Source organism: Pogoniulus pusillus, chromosome 7 (genome assembly GCF_015220805.1).
Source record: "Pogoniulus pusillus isolate bPogPus1 chromosome 7, bPogPus1.pri, whole genome shotgun sequence".
Lineage (NCBI taxonomy): Eukaryota > Metazoa > Chordata > Aves > Piciformes > Lybiidae > Pogoniulus > Pogoniulus pusillus.
This window is the reverse complement of record NC_087270.1, coordinates 26,542,871-26,570,120: the sequence shown is the minus strand read 5'-3', so window position 1 is coordinate 26,570,120 and position 27,250 is coordinate 26,542,871. Positions and strand designations below refer to the sequence as shown.

General features: G+C 52.3%; 1 long non-coding RNA gene across 2 annotated transcripts; it reads right to left on the bottom strand.

The window, feature by feature from the left end:
- Positions 1–7,764: 7,764 nt before the first annotated feature.
- Positions 7,765–20,862, bottom strand: LOC135176893 (uncharacterized). 2 transcript variants are annotated; one of them, XR_010302863.1, is made up of 3 exons: positions 20,713–20,862; positions 12,211–12,356; positions 7,765–7,949 (listed from the first exon to the last, which is right to left on the bottom strand). It is a non-coding gene; the product is annotated as an uncharacterized LOC135176893 (long non-coding RNA). The 2 variants fall into 2 exon arrangements; XR_010302864.1 differs by lacking the exon at positions 20,713–20,862 and adding an exon at positions 15,417–15,585.
- Positions 20,863–27,250: the final 6,388 nt, after the last annotated feature.

Here is a 27,250-nt window from a genome sequence, read left to right as displayed (position 1 = left end):
CCCTCTGGCTGAGGCTGCAGGGGAACCCACAGTTCTAGCCCCACCAGGGTCTGGGCTGACTAACCTCATCTGGGGCACTTCTCAGATACAGATTAGAGACAGCACAGACTGGTACCTGAGCCCGGTGAGCAAAGGCTGGGCTGCTCCAAGGGAAGGAGGCAGCAGAAACCACCATGGAGTGCAATTATCCAAGCAATTGCTGCATGTGTTACCTGCTTGTGGTGCTTAACAGCAGTGTGCCATCAACTGCTCCAAAGGATAGCATGACCAAAATGCCTTACCCCAATACCATTTTTTGTCTCTGGATACCATTTTTTGTCTCTGGATACCATTTTTTGTCTCTGGAGGCTCTTTGAGAGCTTTGGTGGCAAGGGTTGGGTGTGAGAAGCATGAAGCTTCAAGAGGTGTCCCAGTACAGGAGGGATGCTATTTGGATTTGGGTCTCCATGCCAGGCATCAAGCACGGACAGCCTTCTGGCAGATCAGGAGGGCAAGGAAGCTCATCCCTTCCTGCCTTCTTTCTGGCCAGTGCCCTGAGGTTCTGCCCCATCTCTTTTCAAGGGCATGAGGAGCTGTACAGGTCCACAGATGACAGGAGAAGAGTAGATCCTGAGTCTGAAGAGCGAGGAGATGCTTCTGCATTTCCTTGCAAGTCGACACCAGTCTCAAACTACCTCACAAGTAGAGCTGCATGGGACGAAAATGCTTTCCAGAAGAGGGCACTGGAAAAGCATTTGTTGGCAGGAGACTGTGGCCACATCTTCCTGATGTTTCCCATCCTCGGTCTGTCTCTAAGCAAGGTCCTTGCTTTCCCAGGGAGGACTCTCTGGCTGCCCCATGGCACAGCGCTGCAGTGCTCAGCCCGCAGGCTGCACCTCTGGCTCACGCAGAGGGCTGTCTCCTGCCGCGGACAAGTCTTTGCTGGTGCCAAGGGCCACTGCCGTCACACAATTCACAGTCACTTCCTGAGCCTGCTGTGGGAAGGTCCTGGGTTTATTCCAGAAGCAGCCTGGAAGTTGGAGCAGGTTTCAGGTTTTGAGGCAAGACTTGGTGTTTGTGAGTGTGGCAATTCTCACAGCAAATGATGGCCACTGTTGATGTCAGAGCTGGCTCTGCCCCCTGGATGCACCTTGCCCAGCACATGCTGCAGTGGCCTCCAGAACACTGACAAGATAAGTGGCAGCAGGACCCAAAATGCCCCAGTTTGCAGAAATTAACCCCTAAGAGGTTGACATCCTAAGATCTCTCCCATGGATCAGACCTTCAGGTGCTGTGCAAACGCTGTGAGGTCACCAATTGCTCCAGCAAACTCGCAGTTCAGAGTAGCCCATGGCATGTGTTGGTGGGCAGAGCTCAGCCCTGTAGGACTTTGGTGTGTGCATGTGGCACATCCCAGCACTGGCTCACAAAGGTTTGTTGTCCGCTTTACGCATGTCCCACACAGAGCTCAGGGCACTCACACCACGGGAGAGGAAGCCAGCTGGAAAGATGAGGGTCTTGTTTTTCACCACAGCCTTCCTCTGACTTCTGCTGTCTTCAGATAGATTACAAGAACCTCCAGGACATGTGTTTCTCTTACAGTAATTTAAGAAATCAACAGAGTTTCCTGGGGTTTATGGCAACAGTGGACTTTGGTTATCGTCCTCACTAGGAGGTGGTGATGCTGTGGAGGGCAGAAATGCAGATATTGGGCAGAACATCAAATCTGTGCCATGGCCCAGGACATCTGCAGGGAAAGAAAGCAACAAGTACCACATGTAGAGGATGGTGAACTCTGGTTGTGTTGACCGTGTCACCTATTCATCCTCTCCTGTGATAATTCTGCATGTAGGTCATGTAGCAGATGACTTCCCAGACAAACTGAGAACTTCTGAAGGTTTTCATGTCAGAGGAAGGCAACAATATATTACCTGGATCCTTCTGGAGGGGCTTTCATGGAGCAGAAATCTTCTGAGAGTACACAACAAGTGGTAAAAGACTCTGAAGAGGCAGAGTGTTGATTCTCTAGTTTCAAATCTCCTTCAGGGGTATGTTAGAGCTGCAGCCTCATCTGCACCATACCCACTGCAAACAGCCATGGAGCAGCACCTCACAGCTGAAAGCCTCACACTGTGGGTTATGGTTGCAGTTCACTTCAGGATTAGGTTAATTTGGTGAAGAGAAGTTTTAACAGGTGAGTAGCTGAAGGGTAGCTACCAAGATGGGGCAAAAGTCTTCTTGGTATTGCCAGATGCTATAGCAAGAGGAGTGGCCATAAACTGTGGCATTGGAGATTCAGGTTGGATAGCAGGAGAAACTTCTCCTTCAGGAAAGTAGTGCAGCCCCAAGATAGAGGTGAGGTGGCCACTGCTGGAGATTTTCAAGCTTCAGGCAGAAAAAAGCATAGTTAACCTGCTCTGGTGTCTGGTGGTAGTCCTGCTTTGAGTGTGGGTTGGACAGGAGACCTCCTTCCTAGATGGTGTTACTGACTCTGTGCTTTGCATTCAGGTAAGCCCACAGGTGAGGACATCTTTCTGACCCCAGCCAGTAAAGATGTGCACACTGGGGGCATGGAGAGGAAAGCTGCACGCTGGGGACGCGATGGAAGACAGGTGACAGCTTGTGACAGCCTGCGCTGTGAGTGCCTGAAGAGCTGCATCCCTTGCTTGCTTGCCAAAGCAGAGAAGGGAAGGGCCAAGTCAGCACCTCCTGCATGCCAGGAGTGACATTTGGAGACACAGCGGCAAGGCACAGCTGAGCTGGGCTTTTACCTCCCTTCTTCTCTAGCAGGTTAAATAAACCTCTGAACATCTCACAAAATTCAGATCCAGCAGTTGCCATCTACTCAGTCCTTCCACAACCAAGAGGGACTGGCAGCACCACTGGGGTTACGGAGTGGGATGGGGACTTCCGTGTCTCAGTGTGAGGGTGTAAAATGATCTTTTCATTGCCTAAACACAGCAAAGCCCTCATCTGTCCCACGGACAGAAGCTGCCCGAGGTCAAGGGGAGCTCTGTGCGTGAAGCATTAGAGCAGAAGGATCAGGCCCTCAGAGGTACCTTTTCATCACAAGGCTTGAAGATTTACGTGTGTAACGACGCAATGCAGGGTGAGACTGTGCCTCTGAGGCAAAACACATGAGCTCATGTAAAGAATTTATCATTGTAATAACAATTTGCATTTCTATAGAACCTTTGATCTTAGGATCCCAAAGTGCTTAACAAACACAAATTAATTAATCCTCACAACTCTCCTGCGAGGTAGACTTGTGTTACGGAGGGATGCTAGCAGCTAGCTTTCCATTATAAGTCTCATCTTAACTACCTCCTAACTTTGCCAAAAGAACTAAACCAATACACACAAAAATTTCACAGGCACGATCTTGTCCTTGGGTAGGATCTCTTTTAGAAATGGTGGGGCAAAGAGGATAAGATGGTCTGAGATAAGGAGGTTAAATGGGGAGACCAGGAATATATCCCTGAATGAACTAATGCACACACTCCATTAGTCCAGAGGGCAGGGAAGTGCAGGGTTTGGGACAGACACTTGCTTCTCCATAACTTGCCAGCAAGGAGATTCCAAGGTGGTAAATGGTTATTCATTACTCACTCTGTTAGTTATGAATTCAGGGAGGGAGACAAGTGCCTAGGCAGAAGGGTCCTTCTGGTGGGAGGCCTGGAACACAAACTGTGCTGTGTCCAGTTCTGGGCCCCTCAATTCAAGAGAGCTGTTGAGGTGCTGGAACATGTCCAGAGAAGGGCAGCAAGGCTGGTGAGGGGCCTGGAGCACAGCCCTGTGAAGAAAGGCTGAGGGAGCTGGGGGTGTGCAGCCTGCAGAAGAGGAGGCTCAGGGCAGACCTCATTGCTCTCTACAACTACCTGAAAGGAGGCTGTAGCCAGGTGGGGTCAGTCTCTTCTGCTGGGCACCCAGCAACAGAACAAGGGGACACAGTCTCAGTCTCAAGTTGTGCCAGGGGAGATCTAGGCTGGATGTTAGGAGGAAGTTGTTGGCAGAGAGAGTGATTGGCATTGGAGTGGGCTGCACAGGGAGGTGGTGGAGTCCCCATCCCTGGAGGTGTTGAAGCAAAGACTGGAAGAGGCACTTAGTGCCATGGTCCAGTTGACTGAATAGGGCTGGATGCTAGGTTGGACTGGATGATCTTGGAGATCTCTTCCAACCTGCTTGATTCTATGATTCCAGGAGCTGTACTTGGCCCTGATTATGAAGAGGCAATGGCTGAAAGTCACATACTCCCTCCTCTGGAGAATGAGTCTTTAAAACCTGTGATGGTTGCAGCTCAGAGCTCCCAAGCAGAACAACTCCCTTATCTATGGATGGATTTTTGTTCTTATATCTCTCAGCAAGCCAATGTGTGAAGTAGACATCACCATTGTTTTCCTTTCACAGCCTGTAATCTAGTTCTTCTCACCAAAACATTCTAGCTAGCTTCAAACTAGCACAAAACCTTTGGGATAGGTGAGTAGCCCAGTGATGGTCTGCTATTGTGGGGTGGAGATGACCTCTAAGGAGAAGCTGCCAAAGACAGCTGAAGAGCCAGTGCCTGGCAGCGCCCACACAGGGGATGGAGAGCAAGAACAGATCCTTCCTCTGCACGCCAGGAGAGAAACAGTAAGAGGAAAAACAGTCTGGGGAAAACCACCTCTGACTCCTCGGAGCTGCTCAGACCTGGGGCCTGGGCGTGGAGGAGAAAGCAGGAGTCTTCCCTGTTCCTTTCCTCTCCAAACAGGAGGGCAAGGTGTAGGTGGACAGCGGGGCGGAGGCTTGTCCCTTGGCCGTGGATTGGGGTTAGCAGTTTGCTCCAGCAGGCTTGCACGGATAGCAAATTGCTGCCACTCCCAGGAGGAAGGAAGGAGGAGGATAGAGGATTATGACTCAGGTGTTTTTAGGGTGGTGCAGGCTGTACCAGGGATGCTGTCTCAGCCAGGACAGCCCATGCTGCATGCCGCCCCAGGGTCCCATTCAGTGCCTAGCGCCCATGGAAGCAACTGATGCAGCGCGGTGCCTGGCTCAGCCTTTTGGTGCCTCTTAAGCTGTGCTTCAAAAACATAAAACAAAGGCCAAAGCTGTCTAGGAAAGGTTTTTGTCAGCTGTGTTCTGAGCTGGTTGCTGCAGCATGTTTCAAGCACACATGCAGCAGAATGTGGCTGCAGTGTGCAAAACATTGAGTACAGAGCCAAAGGGGAGATCCAGTGGGAAGGGGTTGTTAAAAAAGGGGGATTTTACCCAAAACAGAGGCCCAGGGGGACTCTGCTTCCAGCAGACTCCTTCATATATAGACCAAAGGAAAAAATGCCACCTTCAGAAAAGCCACCCTGGCCCAAACACTCCAGAAGCAGGGTGAGAGGTGGAAATGAAGGCATAGCCTGCCTTGTGCGGCCAGCTGCTTCCCAGCGGCCCAGGCCAAACCTCTGGCCACACAGGCAGCCTACAGCCAGGCAGCAGCAGTGCCCACTGCCAGAGCAGAGCCTGGGCACCAAGACAGGGTCAGCCCAGGGGACCCCAAATCATCACAGCCCCGCTTTTGCCACTGGAAGGTTGGACACATCAAGTGACGTTGAAATGAGCTCTGCAGGTGCTTGAACAAGAATTACTTGTGACCAAGCACAGTGGATGGATGGTGCTGGGTTTGCAGCAGCTCTGAGCCCAATGCCAGGGTCTGGCTGTAATCATGCCGTGCAGTTAGCTCTGTTCTCCTCTGCTCATTGTGATCGGTGCCCTCATCCTTCCCTTGGGTAAGCAATGTTTGGCCTTTGTTTTCACCACACTTGTAGCTGGGCACAGGTACAGGATGTGGTCCCTTTTGCCAGCCTCTTCACAGTGCTGTTATCATGAGGGAGCAGAAGTGTGCTGCTGCAAGATCTAAGTATTTCACAGGCTTCTGAGGAATGGAGACCTTAATTCCTCTTACCCAGGGCATATTGTACCTTACTCTCAGGATAATGTTCTAGGTTTCAGCAAGGAGACAGCCTGAATAAGAGCACTACTGCTGGCTCTTAATGACCTTCAGACACGTCCTTCAACAGCTGCTGCACTCTTCCCATGCATGCTCAGTTTGGTACAAAAGGAATGAAGTAGATAAGACCACAATGAAGATGAGAGGGGGTTGCTCCCTGGTAGTCCTTCTGGTCATCACTGCAAGGCTCTGCAAAGCTGAATGTGCCTGGAAGGGACCCGTGGATACCACCCTGAGCAATGCCTCCACTGCTGGCAGGGGTTAATGAGTGCACCAAACACAGCAGGGTGCAGGGTGGCACAGGGAGAGATGAAGAGTTTTGGTCTGTGGGTGCTAACAATGGAAGCAAGCAGGATTAACCACAACAGGAGGACACTGCACCATGGCTACCCATCTGACGTCTGAGGAGGCTCCAAAAAGAACTCAGCTTGAGTTCAGGCACTCTGCACCCATCAGGGTGTTTACAGCAGTGGATAAGGGACAGCCTCCCAGACTGAGCATGAGCATCCAGAGGGCCATCAGGCCAAGCACAGCCTGAAAGGGCCATGAACACAGCTGTACATAGACTTAGCCTGCCCAGAACCCTTCTGGCTGCAAGGCAAGGGGCAATCATTACACCAGTCCCAGGTTTGAGGGCTTCTCCTGGAACTGAGTGGAGCTCAGTGTGCAGATAGGAGCTGCTCACAGCTGTCCCTGAGAGGTTTGCAGGTGCCTACATCAGCACTCTGAAGTGTAGAGTGAGAGGAACCCTTCCATTTGACTTCTCACACATTTCTTGTGTGGAAGTCACCATGCTTAAAAGATACTTGTGAGAGCTTTTTCCCAGGAGAACTCAAGTGTAATGAAGGTGCAGGAAGTGCCTGGGGAAAGTCACTGCACCAGGACGGCTGTGCCAGAGCCTGCGGCAAAGCTGCCACCCTCCACCCTGGCAGAGAAAAGCAGCCAGGGAAACACTGCTGATGTCAGGATTAGTCCCACAAGGGAGGAGATGGCTTCAAGGCCATTTCCATGGTCAAAGATGATGGTGCTTTGCATGATTCACACTCAGCAGCTGGTTTGCAGTGTCCTTGGTGGAGCAGAGTAGGAGGCTTGGTGGCTGAACTCCATGTCACAGCTGAGGGGCCACGCCAGCCACACGTTAGCAGCAATCTGCCCCCACCTTACCTTCCCCTGGCACATGCCAGAGCAAAGCTGTGACCAGACAGAGCAAGGCAGAAGGAAGATGGGGCTCCTCAGCCAGAGTGCTTGGATGTTTAGGAAAGCAGGACTGCAGAGCACGTTCAGTGCACATTTCTGTCACTGATTTACCCACTTCATGAGCAGGCACAACAGCTCTGCCACAAACCAGGCATTAAATCTGGTCTGCACACGGAGCCTTGCTAGCCAGGCAGTGTGGGCAGCACACCAGCACCACCACCTCAGAGAGAAGAGAGGGCACAGCATGAAGGTGAGAATCAGGAGCTGGGCTCTGCTTTGTGTCTATCATTGAAAAGGAGAAACCTGACATGAGTGACCAGGCTCTGGTTCACCTCCAGACTCCCTGTGTCTGACTGAGGCCCTGGCAAGGCAGCAGGCATCTCCAGGGCAGAAGGCCTGTGTCAGTCCCAGCGAGGACATGTCCCCTCCAGACAGTGATGCAGATCCCTTCATACGCACCTTTCTCACTTTGCCGTTGCTGATAGAAGGGATCCTAACGCCTAAAGCTAGAAGGAACAGCTTGGCCTTTGTCTTGTTTCCTGCTGTAAAGGCAGGATAATGATGCTGACCTTATAAAAGAGCTTCTGACAGCCACAGAAGAAGAAAACATCAACTTGTAAGAGACTATTATTATTGTTATATATCTTTGGACAGAGGCAGCGATGACGTTTCTATGACATTGTCTTATTCACATGAAATGCTGCCATAATGAAGATAATGATATGGATGATCAGCAGAGTGTGCTTAGTTGTGGGATTTGGCAGTGGTAATTTGGCTGACTTCTTCCCCTCTCTATTTCCTGCAGAAAAAAAAAGAAAATACAAGAGAAAAGGGGAAAAAAGATCAGCAGGAACCTCTTGCATACCCTGCTGAAATCAAATCTCTGCTGGATCAAGTGGATTGCAGCAGAACTTTGTCAGGCTGTAGAAAATATCCCTAGATTAGGCTGGTTTAAGTGTCTGCAAACGGAGCTGCTGCTCTCCACGGAGGGCACCATCACTGTGCTGGTCAGGGAGCTGAGGCTGCAGCAGGAGCTGGGCAGCAGGAGCACACTCGGCAGGACAGGATGCTCTTGATGATTCCTGCTCTGTCTTCTACCACCTGCCTTTTAGTGGCCTGGGGCTGGGCTCAGCTTTGTGTTGTGTCACCTTTCCATGCACACAGGGATCCTGCACCAGGCACACAGTGATAGGAGTTGCATAAGGAGGTTATGCAGGGCTTGGTCTCTTCTGCCAAGCAACCAGCAATAGAACAAGGAGACACAGTCTCAAGTTGTGCCAGGGGAGGTCTAGGCTGGATGTTAGGAGGAAGTTCTTGCCAGAGAGAGTGATTGGCATTGGAATGGGCTGCCCAGGGAGGTGGTGGAGTTGCTGTCCATGGAGGTGTTGAAGAAAAGACTGGATGAGGCACTTAGTGCCATGGTCTGGTTGACTGGATAGGGCTGGGGGATAGGTTGGACTGGATGACCTTGGAGCTCTCTTCCAACCTGCTTGATTCTATTCTATCCTATTCTATTCTAAATGTGAGGTTTAATGTACCTCTAACAGGCTCAGCAATAGTCAGTGATGTTTAATGTATCATTGCCAGAAGGTATCAGAAAGAGGTTTGAGGATGAGCTCTCATGAAAATAGGTGCCTTCTAATCTAAGATCAAATCTTTGATTTATCCTCTGGCCTAAGCACCGAGTCCTAGCCTAAACCTAGCCTTAGGCAAGGGTTTACATACATGGCCCACTTCCAGCCACAGCAACACTTTGACAGAGGCAGCCTGCTGCACTGTGGAGTGAATCTTCCCAAAGAGCTGCAGACAGGAATTTCATCACCAGGCTTTCTGAAAACGTGGCTAGAAAGGCTGTTATCACCCCCTCTGCCTGAGGAGCTGGAGAGGAGCAAAAACAAGGGTGAGGCAGGGATGAACATTTCCTCTGCAGAAGCAGCAGCAGCATCTGCACTGAACAATACATTGGGCCATGGGTAGTTCTTGGCCCTGAGGCCAGTCGAGGACAGAGACCTCAAGCCTCTGCATCAGGGAACCTGCACTAAGAGATGTGTCTTTAGTGGTCCCCGGCCCATCCTGACTCCTGTGCTGGCCACGAACACTGTCAGGACAAGATCTGGGTCTCCACCAAACCCACTCCAGGGACTGTGCCAACTGCATGGACAATCATGTGCAGAAGCCCAGGCCTGTCACCTGCTCTTATTCACTTTCCCGTGGTGCCTGTGGCACTGCCCCACCTCGTGGTAGCCTTCCTGCCATAAGGGGTGGCTGAGCAGAAACGGGGCAGACGGAGAGGGCAGCTGTAGCTCACAGCTGTGACTCAGGAGAGACGTTCTGCCCACCACAGCTCACCTCGCAGTGTCTGGCTGCTCGTGGGAGTCTGCGTGGGAAAAGGAGAAAGAGAAAGACAGTGGCACTTCTGTTTCTTCTTAACCTCCTCTTCCTGCTGGGCTGGAAGCTCATCTGACAAGCTGCTGGAGGGTGCCTGGGCTTTGTAGGTGCTGCTCCAAAACACAGCGTCCCTGACATCAGAGCTGCCCTGGGAAAGGTTGTCCTTCTCTTCTGGCACCTGGGGCTCCACTGCACCCCAGCATTGTTGCGTGCTGCCTTTTCAGCCAAGCCACCTTAAATGCCTGCAGTTGGTCCATAGGGATTGAAAGAAAGAAACTGACCTTCCTTTGGAGGGAGAGAGGAAGCTGGGCAAAGCCAGCTTTCATTTGCTCTGCCTGTCTGAAGATCACTGTGCAAAAGCCCCTGTAAACAGAGTAATATTCTATTCCTAGCAATGATCTAATAAAGCATTTCATGTCCCCTCAAGAGTGCCTTTGGTATGACACCCAGAGGCTGGTAGCTCACCCTGAGGCAGTTCATGTGAGCACTACTGAGCTCAGTGGCTATGAAAGCAGACAGCCCCCTAATGCCCCCACGATTGTCATGTATGGAGCTGCCTCTCTGAGGGAAGCTGAAGATTTGCTGTAGATTAGCACCTGAGCTGTTAGATGGGCAGGGACCTCACCACACGTGGAAGGTGGTAAGGGGAAGAGACAAGTCTGAGGCTGAAATAGGTCATCAGTGACAATCTTCAAGGACTATTCCTGGAACTCCTTGTGTTTGAGTTTTCTCATTCTTCTCCCTCTTCACTACCAAGGTTGGCTGTCCTTGTCAGCCTTGTTTCCTGGGACAATCATGCTGACCTGTGCCAGACCTTGTCCTGTTAGCTCTTGATGTGCTGGAGACAGGTAAACAGGGAGATGGTGGTGGCTGTTAGAAAGAAAAGTGTGACCCAGGGGGATTCAGGCCAAGCATCCCTGAAGAAGCAGTCAGATAAAGACACAAACCCTTGCAGAATGATGTGGAGCTGAACTAATTCTCCCATTTGCCTTCAAACTCAAGTGTCCTTGGGCAATGTTACCAAAGGCAACGCTTCCTGCTGTGTTCAAGTCATAGCAGGCTGCCATTTTGACCAGCTTGGCTTCATTATCTTCTCTTCCTCTCTCTCCTGTCTTGCCTGACCAGTTGTGTTGTGAAGAGAGAACAGGACTTAGTGCAGTCAAACCAGATCATGACCCACAGCTGCACCTCCAAGGCCCTGTGCTCAGGGTACCAGCAGGGCACAGGAATATCAGTGGCAGGGGAGAAGTGAAGAGCTGCACATCCAGCCTGGGTGGCAGGAGAAGCAGCTCCCTGCTTGAGCTAAGCTCTGTCTGCAGCACGTGGGGTTATATGCCAGGAGGCAGAGGAATGTATTTAATAACCTCTGAGCCCCAGACCTCAGGTCTCACCTACATCTGAAAGTTTCCCTCCAAGAGTCTGAGCAGCCAGTGCTGAGTGCTGGTGGGACTGCAGAGCACCACTGACTCTTGCCATGTCCTGAGCTCAGACAGGCACAGGCTCGTGAGCAGGAGCAGAGCTTGCTCCCTTCCAGAGAGGAATGAACATTAACCACACAGCTCCTCCAATCAGCATCCTTCCCTTCCACGCCTACGTTTGCTCCAGAAATGAAAACATGAAGGGATAGAAAATGTCCCCTGTAGGTGACAGCATGGCCAGAAACCCATCAGTGCCAGTGCCTAAGTGATGGCAGACCTCCTGGGTGGGAGCTGTGGGGTAGCTCCATTCCCTGCTGCTGATCTCTACAGTTACAGCCACACTTCCTGTCCCTTTCACCAGCCCCTCGGGCACAATCCTCAGGACCTTCACTAGGAATATCCAAGTGGAGATTGCGATCCAACAGGAGATTCTCCCCAGCCCTGCATCGAGTTCAAGCACCACGCTGTGCCATGCCCCACATGCTCCCTGCCACAGACCCTCCATCTCCACTCCTCCCTGTGAACAATCACTGCCTGCTGTCTTTCCCTCCTCCGGCTTTCACCAAAGAAAGCCTTTTGACCTGCCCAAGTATTTGGACACCCATCTGTGGAGCTGCAGCCATAGTGCAGAAGAGCTCTCCAGCAGGTGCTTGCTTTGTGTTCCAGTCCTGTGGACACATTGCTCTAGCACGCTGCTGAGTACTGGTCTGAACTGGGGCCTCTGGATCTGAGCCTAAGGGCCAGCAGAGGCAGTCACCTCATGATGACTGCACTGAGCTTTGAAACCTTCCTTCCTGACTAGAGGAAAGAATTAAACTGCTCAGAGCTGATCACTTGGAGGAGCTGGAGTCAGGACATGCCATGGGGCTGCTTGAGGTGGATCTCTGGACAAACACCAGCACTGTCTTCCTTCCACCTCCTCTTCTGGCTGCACAAGAGATCTAAAATTCCCCTGGGTCTTGCAGCCAGCAGTGCAGGGGAGGTCCTGCCTCTGTGAAGTCCCTTCACTCACCCAGGGGATCTCCGGGAGCGTGACCATACACATGCATGCAGTCAGGTGCAGAGCTGGGGCTGCACACAGCAGTGCTCAATGTGCAGGGACCGAGCCGCTGCGGAATTCTGTTTCCTACTCCAACATCTGCAGGATCAGGGCCCTAAAAGTGCAGGGTAGATTAGGATCTGGTTCTGTGTGGTATTGCTTGGGGGCCTGTGCCCAGCTCCAGCTGCACTTACCATTGGGAGCTGTGCACTCACCAAGGGGAAGCTCTGGTCTTGGGATGAGCTCATACTGCCATGCTGCTGTTGTGCAGGTGTCAGCAGTTCCATGGGCTCTCCTGTGTGCAGAGGTAGGAATCATCCTTGGCAGATGGCAGCTTCCACCCTTCTTGCTGTTCCCATGCCTTTGAGGGGAACGCAAAAGCAAATTCACAGTATCACCAAAGTTGGAAGAGACCTCACAGATCATCAAGTCCAACCCTTTACCACAGAGCTCAAGGCCAGACCATGGCACCAAGTGCCACGTCCAATCCTGCCTTGAACAGCCCCAGGGACGGCGACTCCACCACCTCCCCGGGCAGCCCATTCCAGTGGCCAATGACTCTCTCAGTGAAGAACTTTCTCCTCACCTCGAGCCTAAATCTCCCCTGGCACAGCCTTAGGCTGTGTCCTCTCGTTCTGGTGCTGGCCACCTGAGAGAAGAGAGCAATCTCCCCCTGGCCACAACCACCCTTCAGGTAGTTGTAGACAGCAATAAGGTCACCCCTGAGCCTCCTCTTCTCCAGGCTAACCAATCCCAGCTCCCTCAGCCTCTCCTCGTAGGGCTGTGCTCAAGGCCTCTCCCCAGCCTCGTCGCCCTTCTCTGGACACGCTCAAGCATCTCAATGTCCCTCCTAAACTGGGGGGCCCAGAACTGAACACAGTACTCAAGGTGTGGTCTAACCAGTGCAGAGTACAGGGGCAGAATGACCTCCCTGCTCCTGCTGACCAGACCATTTCTGATGCAGGCCAGGATGCCACTGGCTCTCTTGGCCACCTGGGCACACTGCTGGCTCATGTTCCGGCAGGTATCAGTCAGCACCCCCAGATCCCTCCGTCGGTGAGCTGAAATCCTACCACTTCTTCCTTCTGCTGCTGTAGGTGACTGGAGCAAGGACCATGTTTTACTGACCACAGGGTAGAAAGATATTTGGGCTATTTATTTATTACATATGCATACTTTTGGAATCTGGATTTTCCCCCTACTTTGGCTGTAGTTACCTCAAGGGAGGTGATTCTCCCCCTCTACTCCACTCTGCTGAGACCCCACCTGGAGTACTGCATCCAGTTCTGGAGCCCTCATTACAGGAGGGATGTGGAGATGCTGGAGCGTGTCCAGAGAAGGGCCACAAGGATGCTCAGAGGGCTGCAGCAGCTCTGCTGTGAGGATAGAATGAAGGAGTTGGGGCTGTTCAGTCTGGAGGAGAGAAGGCTCCCAGGTGACCTTCTTGTGGCCTTCCAGGATCTGAAGGGGGATACAAAAAAGCTGGGGAGGGACTTTTTAGGCTGTCAGGGAGTGACAGGACTGGGGGGAATGGAGCAAAGCTGGAGGTGGGGAGAGTCAGGCTGGAGGTGAGGAGGAAGTTGTTGAGCATGAGAGTGGTGAGAGGCTGGAATGGGTTGCCCAGGGAGGTGGTTGAGGCCCCATGGCTGGAGGTGTTTAAGGCCAGGCTGGCTGAGGCTGTGGGCAGCCTGCTCTAGGGTAGGGTGTCCCTGCCCATGGCAGTGGAGTTTGAACTAGATGATCCTTGTGGTCCCTTCCAACCCTGACTGATTCTATGATTCTACCTGAGCACAGGTGGGACCCTTGCTCCTCTGTTGTGCCCAGCTCTGCCCAGGGCTGTGAGAGAGCCAAGGCTCGTTCCTCCAGCGCCTTGTCTGGCATCTCTCTCCTGTGGACCAGCAGGGTGCAGTGGGCAGGCCGCCCTGGCAGTGCATGAAGCTGCAGCAGCAAGTGCATGGTTGTAGCTTTAATGCTGGGTCCCTCACTGTGCATGCTGGGCAGCAGAACCCTGTGCCAACAGCCCCCTGTTGCCCCCCAGGCTGCCCCGGGCGTGTGCATGGCGCCTGGCTGCACCCCAGCCACGCACGGGCAGGGTGCAGAGCACACACCCAGCAGCGTCTGGCTGAGCCCTCGAACTCCTGCAGGGGGGATGAAAAGCTTCTAAAGCTCCTGAAAGGTGAACCCACCCAGCAGAGCGTCACAGCAAGCGGCAGGTAGAATCCAGCCCGGCACTCAGAACAATGGAGGGATTAAGGCGTAAGGATGGAAGCACAGGGTTAAATTTGTTCCTGTGTGCAGAGCCAGGGCGTGCAGCCTCGTCCCACGCCGGGACCTGCAAGCCCTGGTCCTTGGGAAGGAGGACTTGGTCCGTCTGCGTGTCCCTGGGGACTGCAGGGGCCAGCCTGCAGTCACTGAGCCAGGAGCCCCCCGGTTGTGCGGCGTGCAACAGCGCAGGGAGGTCTGTGCCCGGGACGAGTGGCTGCAGGGTCTGGGCCATGCTGCCTTTTCACCTGCGGCTGAGAACCTCATCAACTCCTTGGCTCCCCAACCTTTTCTCCTCGGCAGCACCACCTGAGCTGTCTGGAACCCCCAGCACTTCCCTGGGCAGCACTGCACCCGATGGCCCCTGCCCACGGTGAAGATGTGCCCTGCTGAGTGCCCGGGGGACATCAAGCCAAGAAGCTGCACCCAGCACTAGAAAAGCAACTCTTGGGGTCTCCTCCTGTCCTGGTGCTTCCTCTGCACCAGTGCAATTGCCTCACGGGGAAAACACCAGGCAGGTGAGAGACCCTCTCCTTGCGTTTTGTTGGCCATGGAAGGAGGCAAGAGCCCAAGGGCTGCTGCCTCTACCACATGAACCACTTGGGGAAGCTGCACTTCGAGAGGAGGGGGAGGAAGGAGACCCTCGGGAAGAGTCTGGTGCTGCCCTGACGAATGCAAGCAGCTTTGGCTGTCAGCAGGACCTTCTCATATGCCTACAGACCAGGCCTGCCTGGGGGGACAGCAGAGAGCAACAGCTCAGCTCCCTGCAGTCATGTCAGGATGGAGCTCATAGCTCTGGGGAGTGAAGGGGCTCTGAGCAGTCACACAGACCGAGCCTCTGCAGGGGCTCATGGTGCAGGAAAGGTGCTGAGCTGTGACCAAGCAAAGCAGCCTTCTCCCAGCCAGCCTGGGGGTCCTGCACACCAGCAGCAGCAGCTGCAGCCAGCTTCTGTCTTTGCTGCATTTCCCAGGCAGCCTGGCACTGCAGAAAAGCAACACCTGAACACTTTTCCCTTGTTGTGGCCAAGCCCACAGTCTCTCTTGCCTTTCCCTTCCACCTCTTGCTCAATTAAATGGTAAAAAACCCAAAATGCCAGGACCAAGTCAGAGTACTGCATGGCAGAATCTGCCCCTTGGATCTGGTGCCTCTAATAATTACCTGCTTGGAACTGAGATCCCATCTGAGTCTCAGGAAGCTAAGCCAGATGTGCTGGAAAGGTGTTAGCAGATGAAACCACTTGTAAATGGAAACCCAGGCAAGCAGAGTGGTGAAACCACCAAGACCTTCTGAAAGTGAACACTCCTGACCTCTCCAGCACTCTTCTCAGAGCTGTATCCCAGCTAAGAGCTGCTTGGTTCTTGTGATGGATTTACCCTTCCCTGAGACAAATCTATTTCACCTGCTCTTTCTGACAGTCTTCAGGCAAGCAGGCAAAAGATTAGAAAGGCTTTGCAAAATAAAACTCACCTGACTCTCTCTTTTGTTCTCACAAGATGCCTGCCCTGGGCTCTGGGTGCCCTGGAAAACATGAGAATCACAGGGTGGGATTTATCAGAAGGGCTCTGTATTGCCTGGCGAGTTGCAACTGATGAATCATAATCACAGAATCACAGTCAGCCAGGTTGGAAGAGACCTCCAAGCTCATCCAGCCCAACCTAGCACCCAGCCCTGTCCAATCAACCAGACCATGGCACTAAGTGCCCCATCCAGTCTTGTCTTGAACACCTCCAGGGACACCACCAACCTGAGCAGCCCATTCCAATGCAAATCACTCTCTCTGCCAACAACTTCCTCCTAACATCCAGCCTAGACCTCCCCTGGCACAGTTTGTTCTGTTGCTGGGTGCCTGGCAGAAGAGCCCAACCCCACCTGGCTGCAGCCTCCCTTCAGGTAGTTGTAGAGAGCAATGAGGTCTGCCCTGAGCCTCCTCTTCCCCAGGCTGCACACCCCCAGCTCCCTCAGCCTCTCCTCACAGGGCTGTGCTCCAGGCCCCTCCCCAGCCTTGCTGCCCTGCTCTGGACACCTTCCAGCACCTCAACATCTCTCTTGACTTGAGGAGCCCAGAACTGGACACAGCACTCAAGGTGTGGCCTTGAGGGCAGAAGAACTTCCCTTGTCCTGCTGGCTGCACTGCTCCTGAGCCAGGCCAGGATGCCATTGGCTCTGCTGCCCACCTGGGCACACTGCTGCCTCCTCTTCAGCCTAGCAGATGACGTCTGCTTGCATCTCTCTCCACACTGCTTGTGATTCCTTGTCTCCTCTGCTTCCAGAAGGAAATGGATGGTGACCCAGCTCCTTCTTGGCATCGTTCCTGTGCACCTCTCCTTTCTGCAGCACTTCTGAGGAGGAACTCAGTGCCTTTCAGCACACACCAGTGAAGCAAGCCCCTGTCTTGGCTACCTTGCTGGTGCTCTTGAGAGGCTGGTGGTTTCCTATGGCCAGCTGATGGAACTGCAGGTCAAGAAGGAGGCTCTTACTGATGGCCTTGGCAGACTCTGGGGATCTCAGAGTCATCACCAGCCCTCTGCCTACGCACTGCTGGCAGCACCACCTGTGCTCCAGTCTGGGCCTGCTCAGCTGACACTCAGCTGGTCAACAAGCAGCTCCCTAAAAACAAACCCCTGCACACTGGCATGCCTAGTCACCTGGGCGGCCTTTGGGGGTACCCTGGCTTCCCTTCTCCCCTGGAGAGGGGTCTCTGACAGTTGTGGCAGCAAAAATGGGCAGCAAAACCAGCCTTGTAGAGGGACTTTTCAGGGTGGTCCCAATGGCGAGTGTAGGATGTCCCTGACAGAGGGAAGTCTTTTGACCAGACTGTATGGGAGTGCTGCAGTGGCCAGATGTGGTCGTGGCAATGATAGCAGCTTCAGTGACAACTGTTAAGAGCACAGACAAACTCCTCCAAAAATCCCCAGCACTCAGAAGAATGGTGAAGGAAGGGAACAGGGTAAATCTCATTTGATAAAACAAGAGGCATTGAGCAAGGAAACCTCATCCCCTCCTCCTTGGTTTTCATGTCCTCTGTGCTGGCTCCACACCACCTGCTTCCCCCTCAGACAGTGAGCTCTGCAGCAGGATAAGGGGCTCAGCAAGTGCAGATGTGGAAATGGATGGGTGCTCCCATGCCACCCCCCTCTTCTGAGTGGAAATTTGAGTGATGGGCTCTTATTTGATTGATTTTTGAGAGAGGGGAGAAGCAGGGCAGAATGCAGGTTATGAATCAGCTGGCAGAGCTGTGAGTGCAAAGGGTGGGATGTGGTGAGTCACCAAGCACAACCTATTTCCCAGCTCCTCTGTAATCAATCTCTTTGTCTCTTGCAGGCTTGACAATGACTCATTCTTGGACCTGCCTTTATAGATCTGCTTTGTGCTCTGCCTGCCAGCCTCTGGTGCTGTTCACTTTACCTGTGCACGGTGCCAGCAGAGGTTAGGAAATGTTACCTCTGGTTGCTGCAAGGTGGCTCCAAGAGGCAGAAGCAATTGCTGCAGTGCTGACTTAGGTAGGGAGCCCAGGAGCTGCATCCAAGGGATGTCGACTTCCCAAAGTGCCCAGTGCAACTCTCACCGGTTTCATAGAGCAGCCTCTCTTGGAGCACAGCAAGGAGAAAGACAACATCCACCAAGCCCTGTGGCCCAAGAGGCTCTGCCTCTCTCTCTGCAAGCCCTTGCTGTCCACCTCTGGCCTCTGGGCATCTTGTAGCACCTGTAGCTGCTGCTGTCTCCCAGCTGTAGCTTTTGCTATCCTTTCTGGCTGGGCTCTGCCTGGACACTGCCATACAGGCTGGTGCTTGGGGCAGTGCCTTTTATCAGTTCAGTACGTCCTGTGCTGTGCCTCAGCAGCTCCTTGGCCCTGTACTTAAGGAAGTCTGCTTAGCATTGGCCATGGCATCAGGCAGGTCTGAGACTGAAAGCAGCCTTCACTGTAACACTGCTGGATGCAGCAGCACGTTCAGGGCAGACCCTTCTGGACTGGAGCTAACCTGAGGCTTTCCATCAGCCAAAACTGACCTCTGTGTCCCTGTGGATGAAATCTCAGGACCTGCCTGCCACGGCACAGAAGGCACAGTGATGGTCCCACAGGACTCACTTTTCCTTCTCTGCTGGCTCAGTCTCCAAGGACCTTGACACAAGCCGAAGGGGACTATCGGCTGTACGCCTGTTTGCATGCAACTTCCCTGCAGTCTGCTGTAGCCCTTGCTGCCTCCCAAGCTAGTCTTGGGGCAGCCTGTTGTTAAACTCCACTTCCAGCCACCCTGCAGTGGTTGTTCTCACGGTGGAGCAAGTCTCTGTGGTAGTCAGACTGCAGGCTGCTTCTCCATTTCTTCCTGCTTCCCTTTGTTTTCATCATCTCACCGCAGAGAGCGGCAGACCTGCCCAAGAGCTGCTTAGCTCTGCCTTTGCAACCAGGGCGAGATCAGAAAACACAAAGTGACATCATCCTGTTCATCCTATCTGCTCTACAAGTGCCATGCACAGGCCAAAATAAACATGACAAAGCCAGCACAGCAAACCAGAGTAACCTGAATTACCTTCTGATGTACACCCCCTGCAGAATCACTTGTTTCTTGGTCAACAGACACAAGAGACCCTTCAGAAGTGGGAGGATGCTCTGTCCAGTTTGCAGAAACAGCTCAAAGCAAAATACTTTTTTACTGTGCTGGCAAACCTGCAACATTGACTTGGTGCTGGAGTGTCCCTGCCTGCACTGCTGGTGCCCATCACTGCATTCGACTGATACGCTCTGGACTTTGCCATTTCTGCTACAGTCATTCACTGGGATATTAAATGTTACCCAGTGGAGGGACTTCTCCCTCTAGCTGCCCATTTGACACATCTGGCTGCTGTGCTCTTTTTGCCCAGTTCTTTTCCACCCTCCCAAAGCTGATGTTACCCAGTTTCGTACAAGAACAGACCTTACTGAAGTGCAGACTTAGGTCTGCTGCAGTTCCCTAAGGCCCCATGCTTAGAGAGACAGCAAGTTACCTCTGCACTCCTCATTTCTAGATCCATCTCCACAGCAAGTTTGCATTTCCACTGACACACATCACTTGAAGTAGTTTTTCAGTCACACTTTTTTCCCAAGAGCCTGTTTTCTGCTGTGATCTGACCAATGACTTAAGTGTCCCAGATGACTTTTTCATCCAGCTTTCAAAACAAGTGGCTATGCTTGCAGCTCTGCAGCCAGGACACACCAAGCTGGACTCTGCAGGACTCACTGCAACTGCAATTTCATCCAACCAGAAGAATGCTGTCAGCTCCTTTTCATTTGTGCACAGCAAACCCTTTCACAGCATCACAGAACCAACCAGGTTGGAAAAGACATCTAGGATCATCAAGTCCACCCTATCAGCTAACCCTTCTAATTAACTAAACCACAGAGTCACAGAATCAGTCAGGGTTGGAAGGGACCACAAGGATCATCTAGTTCATATCCCCCTGCCATAACCAGGGACCAGGTTGGCCAGAGCCTCATCCAGCCTCAGCCACCTCCCTGGACAACCCATTCCAGCCTCTCACTGCTCTCATGCTGAACAACTTCCTCCTCACATCCAGGCTGAATCTGCCCACCTCCAGTTTTGCTCCTCTAGGATCATTGAGTCCAACCTATCACCCAACCCTTCATTAACTAAACCATGGCACTAAGTGCCTCACCCAGCCTCCTTTTAAACACCTCCAGGACTGGGGACTCCACCACCTCCCCAGGCAGCCCATTCCAATGCCAATCACTCTTTCCATAAAGAATTTCCTCCTAATGTCCAGTCAAAACCTCTCCTGGCACAGCTTGAGGCTGTGTCCTCTTGTTCTGTCCCTGGGTGCCTGGGAGCAGAGCCCAACTCCCACCTGCCTACAACCTGCTTTCAGGTAGCTGCAGACAGCAATGAGGTCTGCCCTGAGCCTCCTCTTCTGCAGGCCAAACACCCCCAGCTCCCTCAGCTGCTCCTCGTGGGGCTTTGGATTTCACGTCCACCATGACTGCTGTGTTTCCCTTTTACACAGAGAATCTCTCATTGTCTAAGTTGTCTTGGCCCACAGGTTTTATGTTGTTGTCCTACTGAGAAACCCAGGCAAGGCACTCATTTCATTTTGGAGCCAAATCTCTGTTATCTTTTATCTCTACCGCTTTTCACTGCAAAGCTGAACCACTTCCTCTTCCTCCTCCTTTTATTAACAGAGCAAGGGAGCCTGGCATTTGTTTCAATCAGTTACCACTTTCCTGGCTGATCCATGCTTTTTGGGCTTACTGCTGACTCCTAACACTGTGGATCTTATCTGGTCTGGCATTATGCTTGACAGGTCTGTGCCTTACTCAGGCCAGCTGTTAAAACTGGCTGCCAAGAACGAGTCCCAGAACAATTTCTGTGCAAGTCAGCACACTGTACTGTTCTCTGAAGATGTGAGGACAGCCAGAATGGCAGCTCCTCCTGGTTAGCAGTGACCACCTGTACACACCTACCTTTTGGCTGTACCTTCTTTCATTTCTTCTACCTGCAGGTCACCCACGCTGGCCATCATCTCTTCCAATCAGTTTTGCTGCTGTTAGGTACTTCAGCATTTTTCCTCTTTCACTCCTTGGTGTCTTTCACTTCCTTATCCTTATTATTTACAGGTGTGTGCCAAGCAGGTGGACCTAGTCAGGAAGGTTAGATTCAGCTCCACCAGCACGTGGAAAGATCTGTCTTGTGTGGAAGATCTGGCTAGAATGAAAGAGGATTGCTGAAGATTTAGAAATGAACCAAGGAAGTAAGATGATGATGATGATGAAATTCACATCCTAAGATTCTTGCCCCAGTGTTGTCTTTGTTTCCAAGGCTCCACTGATCCAAAAGATCCTCAGCTCTTCTCTCCCACTAACTTTATCAGGCAGCATTAGTATCATAGAATCATAGAATCAACCAGGTTGGAAGAGACCTCCAAGGTCATCCAGTCCAACCTAGCACCCAGCCCTATCCAGTCAACTAGACCATGGCACCGAGTGCCTCATCCAGTACAGGGTGGGTTTTTTTGCTGGTTTAAGCCTAAGATGCAGACAGCAGGTTCTGAATCTGGCCAACTTCATTATTTTCTGTCTTTCTAAGCCAATTTCCCCCACATGAGATGGCTCTCTCTCTATTTCTTTGTGGTTACTCATACATATGGTAATGATTCTGACATATTTGACACAAATAAAAGGGTAGTAAATCTCCATTATGCTAGACAAAAAACATTTGTGAGGCACAAATGTGTCTGCTGTACAATGGTGGAAGCATTTTGCTATGGAGAGCTTCCTAGCAGGAAAAAGACAACACCAGAATGCAGCAGCTCTTGTCCAACAGCAGAGCAAAGCAAAGACATGAACAGGAATCCCAGAGCACTACAACAAAGAGTTGCTTTGAGTTACAGACTGCCAGCCCCAGGCCCATGGGGTGCAAGGTCACTGCAGACCCACTTGTGACTAGAGTGAGCAAACACCAGTCCTGCCATCTGAAATGCACAACTGATTGCTCAGACCTCATTAAGGCAATGATCACACCTCCAGATGGTAAGGGAAGACTGCAAAGAAGCAGCTTCTTTGAGGATAAGGGTTTGTAATAAGGGACAGTGAGCACTTAGAATCATCATAGAACCAACCAGGGAGAGAACTCCAAGATCATCTGGTTCAACCTAGCACCCAGCCCTGTCCAATCAACCAGACCATGGCACTAAGTGCCTCATCCAGTCTTGTCTTGAACACCTTCAGGGATGGAGATTCCACCTCCCTGGGCAGCCCATTCCAACGCCAAACGCTCTGTCTGCCAACAACTTCTTCCTAACATCCAGCCTAGACCTCCCTTGGCACAACTTCAGACTGTGTCCCCTTGTTCTGTTGCTGGATGCCTGGGAGAAGAGACCAACCCCACCTGGCTACAACTTCCCTTCAGGTAGCTGTAGACAGCAATGAGGTCACCCCTGAGCCTCCTCCTCTCCAGGCTGCACACCCCCAGCTCCCTCAGCCTCTCCTCACAGGGCTGTGCTCCAGGCCCCTCCCCAGCCTTGCTGACCTTCTCTGGACACATTCCAGCACCTCAACAGCTCTCTTGAATTGAGTGGCCCAGAACTGGACACAGCACTCAAGGGGTGGCCTGACCAGTGCTGAGCACAGGAGCACAAGAACCTCCCTTGTCCTGCTGGCCACACTGTTCCTGATGCAGGCCAGGATGCCACTGACTCTCCTGCCCACCTGGGCACATTGCTGGCTCATGTTTAGCCTACTATCTACCAGCACCCCCAGGTCCCTTTCTTCCTGGCTGCTCTCAGCCACTCTGTCCCCAGCCTGTAGTGCTGCTTGGGGTTGTTGTGGCCAAAGTGCAGAACCCTGCACTTGGCCTTGTTAGATCTCATCCCATTGGCCTCTGCCCACCCATGCAGCCTGTCCAGGTCCCTCTGCAGGGCTCTCCTACCCTCCGACAGCTCCACACCTGCTCCTAGCTTGGTGCCATCTGCAAACTCACTGATGCTGGAATCAATTCCCTGGTGCAGATCATCAGCGAAGATATTGAACGAGACTAAGCCCAGCACTGGTCCCTGGGACACACCACTGGTGACAGCTGCCAACTGGATGTGGCACCATTCACCACCATTCTCTGGGCCGAGCCCTCCAACTTGTTCTTGACCCATTTCAGCCTGAAATGGGCTGTATACTTGGCAGGTACAGCTGGGGGAAAGGAGGTGAGTGTTAGGGATGGCACCAAGAGAGCAGCAAGACAAAACCAAGGGAGTGGTTAAAAGAAACACAGGCTTCAGAAGAGTGCAAAGAAACAGGACCAGGTGAGACTGTGCCAGTGGTGATCCCACTGACAGGGGCTGACAGTTGCCTCAGAGTTTGGTATTTGACTGACAGCCTTGAAAAGGCACAGAACAGCAAGGCAGTCCTGAAACATCTGGTGTCATGCTTTGGTCACTAGAACCTGGCTGTGCTGACAGAGAGCTCACAGCACCAAGGATGCCTGAAGAGGTCTTACAGAAGCTGCTGGGAACTGTGGGCCAGCTCTGCACAGGTACTGCACTGCCAAAAAGCTGCAAGCAGACAATTAAGGAGAGTTCCAAAAGCACCTTCTTCTCTTCAGCAGGCTGCTGGGAAAGGACAGTATTTAGCAATCTATTTCTGTAGCTACCTAAATAACTAGGAAATGGCTTCAGGACTTAATATTAGACACAAATAATTGGGGAAGAAAAAAAAAACCAACAAACCAAAAACCCTTTAGACTTATTTCACTGACAAATGAGGAGGTTCTGGGTTTTGGAACAGCATCCTTCCAGTATCTGCTGAGAAGTTTCTGCAAGGTTGAGCAGCAGAGCTAAATTAAACACACTTTCCCAGCTGCCCTGGGAAAGAAAGTATTCAGCCAGGTGCTTTCCTTCTGGGAAGAGGCCATTCTGCTGTGGATGTCAGAATCTACCTTCATCTAGAAAAACTCCCTCTGCACTATGGCCTTCAGGACATTCACTTCTGAGTCAGTGGCAAAGGTCCCATTGTTTTTAACCAGGCCAAGACTGGACCATCAGCAGCACTTCCACCAGAATGGATGTGCCCACAGGGGCAAGGGAAGACAAGGCAGAGGCCAGCGAGTAGCTGAGCAATGCCAGCTGTGACTGCTGAGCTATTTGGCTTGCAGTCTGGAGGGCAGATGGGTTGGTTTTACTTCAAGATGACATCCCATCAGCTCCAGCAGCTGTAGTGACAGTGATGCTTCTCAGTGAAGAAGGAACGAGTCCCAGGCACAGCCCTGGCACCGCCAGCATGCTCAGTGACTAAGTGGCAAAGGCAGGTGAGCTCCCTGCCTGGGGTCACTGTCGAAGAGTAAGTCAGCAGTTGTGTATTGCCTGAGCTCCAGCTCCCTGGTCTTACAGCCACAGCAGATGGATGACATCTGAGCTTCTCTAAAACGTGCCTGTGAGGATTTTCCCAGCTGGCCTGCAAAAGACTTCCAGGACATCTGCAGCAGAGCGAGAGCTGAATCAAACCTGTGCGCCCTGTAGACCCCTCTTGGCATCTAGGAACCTACTGCCGTGATTACCAGGGAGGCTAATTGGCATAGCCCGTGGAGATGTTGTGCATCTGAACGACGTTTTTATCTGTGTATCTTTCTTCTCTGATCACAAGGCCTGAAGCAACAGAATGCCCAGGAAAAGTGCTTTCTTTGCACCGCTACATGAACGCAACCTATGGCAGATGTTCAATTCCTGTAATCTGCCAGAAACATCAACACCTCCAAGGCAAGCTCAGATAGGAAATGGGTCATTGACTCACCCTTCTGGCTTGATAATAATAATACTTAGCACTTATTTAATTCTCTACACACATTAAACAATAAATCAATCCTCACTACGCCACTGTAAAAGAGACATCCTCGTTTCGCAGAGGGAGAAACTGAGGAAGAGGAGTTCTGTGCTTTGCCCAGCGAAGCTGCTGATGGTTCTACAGTTGGCATTCCTCTTTCCTTGCTCCCATGTGAACTTGGGGGCTTGGAGAAATCTCAGGAGCATCAGGCAGAGCTGGTGCTCACACCGGGTGAAAGCCGTTGCAGAGCCCTGGGTGGCAGTGCTGGTGCCTTTGTGGTGGGAATAAATCACCCACACTCTCCATGACCCCACCTGGCGTGGAGAATTCCCTGTCTGGTTCCACCGCAGGAACGCAGGGGCAGGACAGCTCCACGAAATGCGCTGCAGTCCTAGAGAGACTCAACATGCAAACCAGGAGAGCTCAGAGCCTCCTCCTTTCTTCTGGTGCCTGGCTGCAAGAGGCCCCTGCTGTGCCAAGTGCCATCTTGGGCAGCATCTGCTGGAGCGGGGCTGCCGGCAGCTGGCGTGAGGGATGGCCTCTGTCAGAGGGACTGTCTGCCTGTGTGCTCTCGACACACACACAGGCTGCAGCCAGACACCAGTGCTGCTGCCACCAAGCACCTCTGGTGCCTCTCCTTCTGACTGTGCCGTGCCCTGGGGCTCCACTGGCTCACTCTGCTGTGGTTGGTTCTCCTCTGATGCTTTCTTGAGCAAAGCAGCCAGCTCAGCTCTCTGGTCAGGCTTTAGAGGAGATGCTGCCTATTTCCCATGTCTCCTCTGGGATAACCTCACCCAGCCCAGGACCCCCACAGCTGCTTGTAGCAATTGTTTCGTGCCACCCGAGAAGGCAGCATCTTCCCCACAGAGCAGCAGCAGTCCCACGGCCCCCAGCTCTCCTGGAGCTTCTTTGGCCTTGGCTCTCTGCAGTGACCTTGCTCTTGGCTTCTGGCAAGCTAGGCACCCTTGTGCCTAGGTTTTTGTTGTGCACAATATCAGGAGATGAGAACAGAAGGAGAAGCAGGCCTGCTCACCATGGAGGTACAACACTGCTTGCTACTCATCACAAGCCAGCAAGAGCTGTTCAGAGAGCAGCTTCCTGTGCTTGCCCCTCCATGACAAAGGTATCCCTGACTCGAATTGCCAGACCTACACATCTAAAACACAACCTCTGTTTCCACACAAATGGATCTCTGTGTTCATATCAGCTATCCAGCCCTCTCACCATGGCATGAAGGCTCTTTCTGACAGTTTAGCTCATAGACAGCACACTTCTGTTTCCTTCCAAAATGGCAACTTCCACTCCCTGTCTCCTGAGCATTACCACATCTATCTTCCACTTGAATGCCTTCACATCACCCCTCCTTGTCTTGCTACAGCTGTTTCCTGGGAGTTTGATAGGTTTTCCAGCAGCTTGTTGAGTACTGCATCCAGTTCTGGAGCCCCTATTAAGAGAAGGATGTGGAGATGCTGGAGCACGTCCAGAGCAGGGCCACGAGGATGCTGAGAGGGCTGCAGCAGCTCTGCTGTGAGCACAGACTGAAAGAGTTGGGGCTGTGCAGTCTGCAGAAGAGGAGGCTCCCAGGTGACCTTCTTGTGGCCTTCCAGCATCTGAAGGGGGCTAAAAAAAAAAGCTGGGGAGGGACTTTTTAGGCTGTCAGGGAGTGACAGGACTGGGGGGAATGGAGCAAAGCTGGAGGTAGGGAGATTGAGAGTGGAGGTGAGGAGGAAGTTGAGCATGAGAGTGGTGAGAGGCTGGAATGGGTTGCCCAGGGAGATGGTTGAGTCCCCATGCTGGAGGTGTTTAAGGCCAGGCTGGATGAGGGTGTGGCCATCCTGCTCTAGGGTAGGGTGTCCCTGCCCATGGCAGGGGGGTTGGAGCTGGCTGCTCCTTGTGGTCCCTTCCAACCCTGACTGATTCTATGATTGTTGGACTGGGGATAACTTTCTTGGGTGGTTTCATGTCAAAGCCTGTATTTCATAGCAGCATGCTTCAGCAGCAGATACCACCTACCAAAGCCAGCCTTCATATTCAGGAGTGCCTGGGTGAGTGCAGAAATTCTTTAACCAAGGGACAAGAGTTTCTAGCACTACCTTGTTTCAGGGACTCCATCTTTTTGTGCCTCTGACGTGGGCCATTTCATTCAGCTGTTCTGTGCTTTGACAGTGGCAGCTCCTCCACACTTCCATTTACTCTTCTTTTAGAGCTAAGATAAAACACCTGAGGCCTTTCCCATCCTCACATGGCTTTCATGCTTGCTTTTTACCAGTCTTTCACAGTGGCTTAAGGACCTTCCATCTTGGTGCCTTCCAGCAAAAAACTCCTGGCCCTGAGCAGCTCTCATTCAACTCAGAACAGAGCTGCAGAGTCACCAGCAGGAGTTGCATTTCAAGCAGATTGGAAGAGACCTCTAAGATCACCTGGTTCAACCTATCACCCAGCCCTGTCCAATCAAACAGATCATGGCACTAAGTGCCTCATCCAGTCTTGTCTTGAACACCTCCAGGGATGGCAGCTCCACCACCTCCCTGGGCAGCCCATTCCAATGCCAATCACTCTCTCTGCCAACAACTTCCTCCTAACATCCAGCCTAGACCTCCCCCAGCACAACTTGAGGCTATGTCCCCTTCTTCTGTTGCTGGGTGCCTGGCAGAAGAGACCAACCCCACCTGGCTACAACCTCCTTTCAAGTGGT